Genomic DNA, 7,373 nt, shown 5'->3' on the forward strand with positions numbered 1-7,373 from the left:
TTTTATCTTACTGTACTGGCAGAGTTTTTATAGTCAAAACAAGTGAAAAAATCTACCAGTGCTGAAGAAGTAATCCAAAGTATTTAGAATATGTTACTGACCTTGAGTAATCTAACGGAATACGTTACAAATTACATTTTACAGCATGTATTCTGTAATCTGTAGTGCAATACATTTCAAAAGTAACACTCCCAACCCTGTGTACATATATAATAAAACCAGAGGTCAGGTTCCTCTCAAGGTTTTTTTTTTTTTTTCACCACTAAATAACATTGAAAGGAGTTTTTTCCTTGCTACAGTCACTTCAGGGGGCTTTCAGACAACAAGACATGATTTTCTATAAAGCTGCTTTGAAACTGTGTATTGTGAAAAGTGCTATACAAATATAAATGACTAGAGTGTAGATAAACTTATTTTCTCAAGAAAAACATGAAAATTGTGAGTTCACTTTAGCTTTTCTTAAGACTCAAACAAAATAAATGCGGTGCTGTTAAGTTTCTTAGAGCTCTGCTTTTTGATGCCAATATCAGACACTTTTGTGGCATTTATGATTTAAAAAAACATTTATGTCAAATCATTGAATAAGTCTGAGCGAAACGTTTGTGGGTGCTCGTATCGTATTGTATCGTATCGTATCGTGAAATTTGTGTATCGTTACATGCCTGATAGATAGATAGATAGATAGATAGATAGATAGATAGATAGTAGGGCTGCAATGATAGATAGATGATGGATGGATGGATGGATGGATGGATAGACAGATAGATGAATTGATGGACGGACAGATGAATTGATAGACAGACAGACAGACGGACAGACAGACAGATAGATAGATAGTAGGGCTGCAATGATAGATAGATAGATGATGGATGAATTGATGGACAGACAGATGAATTGATAGACAGACAGATAGATAGATAGATAGATAGATAGATAGATAGATAGATTGTAGGGCTGCAATGATAGATAGATAGATAGATAGATAGATAGATAGATAGATAGATAGATAGATAGATAGATGATGGATGGATTGATGGATGATGGATAGACAGATAGATGAATTGATGGACAGACAGATGAATTGATAGACAGACAGACAGACAGACAGACAGATAGATAGATAGATAGATAGATAGATAGATAGATAGATAGATAGATAGATAGATGATGGATGGATGGATGGATGGATGGATGGATGGATGGATGGATGGATGGATGGATAGACAGATAGATGAATTGATGGACGGACAGATGAACTGATAGATAGACAGACAGACAGATAGATAGATAGATAGATAGATAGATAGATAGATAGATAGATAGATAGATAGACAGATAGATAGATAGTAGGGCTGCAATGATAGATGATGGATGGATTGATGGATGGATGGATAGACAGATGAATTGATAGACAGACAGACAGACAGATAGATAGATAGATAGATGGATAGATAGATAGATAGATAGATAGATAGATAGATAGATAGATAGATAGATAGATAGATAGATAGATGATGGATGGATTGATGGATGGATGGATGGATGGATGGATGGATAGACAGATAGATGAATTGATGGACGGACAGATGAACTGATAGACAGACAGACAGACAGACAGATAGATAGATAGATAGATAGATAGACAGATAGATAGATAGTAGGGCTGCAATGATAGATGATGGATGGATTGATGGATGGATGGATAGACAGATGATGAATTGATGGACGGACAGATGAATTGATAGATAGACAGACAGACAGAAAGACAGACAGATAGATAGATAGATATACAGACAGACAGATTGATTGATTTAGTTTCTTCCACTGAAGCACACAAGATGTTCTTTGATAGTGGGAACATTCACACATCATGCTGTATTATCAGGTTTTACACAAAATTGTAGAGTCCCTTCCAGTTCGAGTGTATGCTGTGACTTTAGCAAAAGAGTGACATACATAAGGAATATTCTGGGTTCAATATAAATTAACCAACAGCAAAAATGGAGGTTACAGTGAGGCACTTACAATAGAAGTGAATGGGGCCGATTTTTAGAGGGTTTAAAGGCAGAAATGTGAAGCTTATAATTTTATAAAAGTACTTACATTAATTCTTCTGATAAAACTTGTGTATTATTTGAGCTGTAAAGTTGTTTAAATTGTCATTTCTACTGTTGTTTTAGGAATTTTGTGTTTACGATGTTACATTGTCATGGAAACAAAGTTGAAATATTAGATATAACTTCACACAGGAAAGGTTCGTAAGTGATTTTATCACAGTAAAATCATGTTAACATGCACATTGTTCACGTGTTGAAACAGTGAGTATTTAACGTTTACAGATTGACTCCATTCACTTCCATTGTAAGTGTCTCACTGTAACCCAGATTTATTTTGTTTTATTTTTTTGGTAAGAAAAAGTCAAAATAACATTACAAATGCTGTCGATTGAGCTTAACTTGTATTGAACCCGGAATTTCAAACTGTTTTTATTGTGTAAATCAAGTTAGAATAGCAGATTCAAGACTGGAGTGTGTCAGGGTTGAACTGAATGAGATACTGCCCTCTAAAACACATTACTTAATAAGGCTCTTAAACTCAGTAATACGATGTGGTGTCTGCTGGGATCATGGGCAATGATCCAACAAGTAGTTTTACTCTTTCCCACAACTGCATTTAAGTAAAAGACATGTCATTAATCCAGGAACAGGCCAAAACTCTTTGTTCTTTGGTGTCAACACCCTCCATTTCCTTAATAATACAGTATGTTTCGAGATAAGAATTGCAGGAAAATACTACTTATATTGAAGATTGTTCTACAGATTGTTCTTTGCTCGTCTTGCGCTCTTCTCTGTTGTTCTGACAGGGTGATGCTGAAATTGCATTTGATGGCTGGTAAAATCACAGTTGCTCTACTGGTCTGACTTGGGTGTCTAGGAGCGACAAGCCAAAAAAAATTTTTTTTTAAAAATTGAGAATTACAAATTGACTGCAAATTTTGCATTAGAATTGCTAAAGTCAACCTACTGTTTCTTTAGCAATAGTTTGAGAGGTAGTTTTGGAAAATGCTTAATAACTTCCCCCCTAAAAGAGACAATATCCATCAGATATAATTACATAATAGCGTAATGGGAAAACATGTCCCGGTCATATTTCACCCCAAAATAATAAGATAGATAGACAGACAGACAGTCTGTCTTTTTTTTTTGCATCAACCTTTAGGAGCACGAAGATTTTCTTGCCAACAAGAATTACATTATTGGAATATTTTTATGACAACTAAGCACAATAAATATGTAAGGAATAACTGATGAGAGAAACAATTATTCTGTTTATACCACGGTTACCACACCTCAAGATATTTTCAGAGGGTGCTTTCCACAGATATTCAAATTAATTTTGGATATTATAGAAACTGTTTGTCATTCTTATCTGGTTTACTTAGCCAATGTCTCTGTTTTATTTAGTTATTTTTCTGTTGTAGCCTGTATGTTCCTTTGAAATAACTTAAATAATTTGGAACCGTTATGCGGTCAAGACCTGGATTTACTTCAAAGCTGTGCGTTTACTGGAAAATAATTGCACACCTTAGAACGTCCGTCAGCCAATCAGAATCAAGCATTCAACAGTCCCGTGGCATAATATAAAAAATATAAACATAAAATACTTTACAATTCAAATAATCTATTTTTATTTTTTCTATTAAAGTAATGATAAACATTTGTTTACGATACGGTGATGAATGAAGTGAACGCATTTTTACAATAAGGTGATAATGAAAATCTAGGAGTAAATGTGCAGAATTGTCATTAAAATAATGTCACAATGAAAAAAGTCTTAATGGTGCTTAAACACTTTAATTTGTATTTTTTTTATTACATATTTGTAATATTTTATTTGATTAAATATTTAGAATATTTTATTATTTTTTATATTTATTATTAATATTTATTATACGTTTTAGAACCCACTTTATATAAGTTGTTTTAACTACTACATGTTGTTGCATTATAATTACATTTGAAGAACATGCATTTAATTACATCTGTAATCACCCTGTTAACCTCACCCCTACCCCAACCCTTACCCTAAACCATAACCCTACACCTAAACCTACTCGTACCTCAACCTCAGTAGCAGCAAATGTGAATCTTATGAGAATTTTATAGAACAACATGTAGTTATTGTATTGTATGTATTTTAGCACATAGTAGATAAAGACATATTCTTATTCATTTAATTTTATTTTGGGGTGAACTATGACCCAGGAATGTTCTTTATAATTACAATATTATTATTATAAATTACAGTAGTTCACCTGGTGTTGTCATAGAGGCAGGCCCTTGCAAGAGAGACCGCTTCATTGGACGACTTCTTTTTGTTGAAGATGATTTCTCTGAGGACAGTCTTGATCCATTGCAGCTGAGAAAAGAGGTATTTTTTGAGGGTGACCACAATTTCCTGTCCTTCTATTGGCACTTGGAATCCCATTAACATTTTTAAAGCATAAAATTAATCTAGCATGAAAAGTAGCACGTTTTAAACACATAAAATGTCTGTATTTTCTGAAGGTTGTCTCCTATCTCTGACCATTAGTTGAAAAAGAAATAAAAAGGACTATATTTTTTAAGAGTTTCGGGTCCTATTAAGTGCCTCTAAATTTACTAAGCACTCATTATGTGACTCATAGCAGATGTAATGAATTACTGCTGACCTCTTGTACCTGTGAGGTGTTAGCGTGATAGAGCTGTCCTATGATGACCTCATACTCCTTCAGGTGGGTGTGCAGGGATGCTGGGACAGACTACAGGTGATACTGAGAGGGAGCAATGATGTGACCGCGCCTCCACCCGACCATGTGGAAGCTGGCGACCTCAATTTCCTGTCCTTCTATTCTTGGCACTTGGAATCCCATTAACATTTTTAAAGCATAAAATTAATCTAGCATGAAAAGTAGCAAGTTTTAAACACATAAAATGTCTGTATTTTCTGAAGGTTGTCTCCTATATCTGACTATTAGTTGAAAAAGAAATAAAATATAAGTATGCAGTGGTTAGTACCTACCAAAAGTGGTCCAAGGAAGGACAACTGGTGAACCAGTGACAGGGTCATGGGCACCCAAGGCTCATTTATGCACGTGGGGAGTGAAGGCTAGCCCATCTGGTCCGATCCCACAGAAGAGCTACTGTAGCACAAATTGCTGAAAGACTTAATGCTGGCCATGATAGAAAAGTGTCAGAACACACAGTGCATTGCAGCTTGCTGAGTATGAGGCTGCGTAGCTGAAGAACGGACAGAGTGCCCATGCTGACCCCTGTCCACTGCCAAAAGCACCTACAATGGGCACGTGAGCGTCAGAACTGGACCATGGAGCAATGGAAGTGGTCTGATGAATCACGTTTTCTTTTAGATCATGTGGACGGCCAGGTGCGTGTGTGTCATTTACCTGGGTAAGAGATGGCAGCAGGATGCAGTATGGGAAGAAGGCAGGCCGGCAGAGGCAGTGTGATGCTCTGGGCAATGTTCTGCTGGGAAACCTTGGGTCCTGGCATTCATGTGGATGTTACTTTGACACATACACCTGCCTAAAGATTGTTGCAGACCACGTACACCCCTTCATGGCAACGGTATTCCATGATTACAATGGCCTATTTCAGTATTACAATGCGCCCTGCCACACTGGAATGGTTTGAGAAACATGACAAAGAGTTCAAGGTGTTGACTGGCCTCCAAATTCCCCAGATCTCAATCCAATTGAGCATCTATGGGATGTGCTGGACCAACAAGTCCAATCCATGGAGACCCCATCTCACAACTTACAGGACTTAAAGGATCTGCTGCTAACGTCATGGTGCCAGATACCACAGGACACCTTCAGAGGTCTTGTGGAGTCCATGCCTCGACAGGTCAGAGCTGTTTTGGGGGCATGAAGGGGGACCTACATGATATTAGGTAGGTAGTTTTAATGTTGTAGGGGATTACAACTTGGGCCTGTAGACCAGTAGGCTTGGAATGAAGACCAGGAGTCGAGATATCAATCAAATTAGTTGAATTTTACTGAAGACAGTTGTTTGCTAAATCAAATGGCAGAAGTCAGCAGTAAAGAAGCCTCTGAGTTTGAAGACAGGAGAATCCCGAACTGAACTCAGGTCCAAAAACATCAATACTTATAGTCATATACAGCATCAAGTTGACGTTAATGCTATAGCTTCTAGAATTCCGATTGGTTACAAGCATAGATAACTATGGAACATTTCTTAACATGGTCATCATTTACATTATTTATCTCACTGATTGTTGGCATGACGTTTTAGTTCCGTATATAGGATCCAATGGTCTGAGTCAGGTCCTAGGCCATGGACAGTCTTCCCTTAATAGGCAGTAGTAGGTCTCTGAGGTCCAGTAGTCCACCTCTCAACTGCTATTCTCACTTACTGAATTCCTGAAACGGAAATACCTTTGAAAAAACACACACAGTTTTTCCTATTCAAGGTCTTATACTACAAATCTTCTGTTGGAGACTGGTCTTATCTTATTGGAACTTAAAACATAGAGATAATTGTACTTTCTCTCATGAGAGCTGAAGTTGTATTCTTGTTAACTTGGCAGAAACATTCATAATCAAATGTATGTTGTTGGGTCATGAAGACACCAGAGAAGCAGCCTACGTGACCTAGGCCTCTTAGTCAGGAGACAAATTGTCCCCTAAAGCATGAAAACAGATATGGAGTGGTCTCAAACTGCTTGTATGAGCATAACACCACAAAGAACATATATTAAGATACTTAGAATAATAAATCATTAGCTCAAAAGGATATATGTGATAAAAATACTGATTAGTTCCACTAAAATAATTCACTTAATCACATTAGGTTAAATGCTGATCAGTTTAAATTTAATTCACTCAAAGGATATTTATTGATTCCAGCCAGGTCTCCTAAGCAACCAAATTAGCTCGATTGCTAGGGAGGGTAGAGTCACATGGGGTAACCTCCTCGTGGTCACTATAATTGTGGTTCGTTCTCGGTGGGGCATGTGGTGAGTTGAGCGTGGTTGTCGCAGTGGATGGCGTGAAGCCTCCACACGCGCTATGTCTCCATGGTAACGCGCTCAACAAGCCACGTGATAAGATGCGCGGGTTGACGGTCTCAGACGCGGAGGCAACTGGGATTCGTCCTCCGCCATCCGGACTGAGGAGAATCACTACGCGACCTCGAGGACTTAGAGCGCATTGGGAATTGGGCATTCCAAATTGGGAGAAAAAGGGGAAAAAGAAGAAAAAAAGAAAAAAAAGGATATATATATTGAAGAGCGGAGTGGTGATCCAGGCGTCCACCCCTTCAATGTTGTGGCTCATCGGTGTATGTACGTCTGTT

Source organism: Myxocyprinus asiaticus, chromosome 33 (assembly GCF_019703515.2).
Source record: "Myxocyprinus asiaticus isolate MX2 ecotype Aquarium Trade chromosome 33, UBuf_Myxa_2, whole genome shotgun sequence".
Lineage (NCBI taxonomy): Eukaryota > Metazoa > Chordata > Actinopteri > Cypriniformes > Catostomidae > Myxocyprinus > Myxocyprinus asiaticus.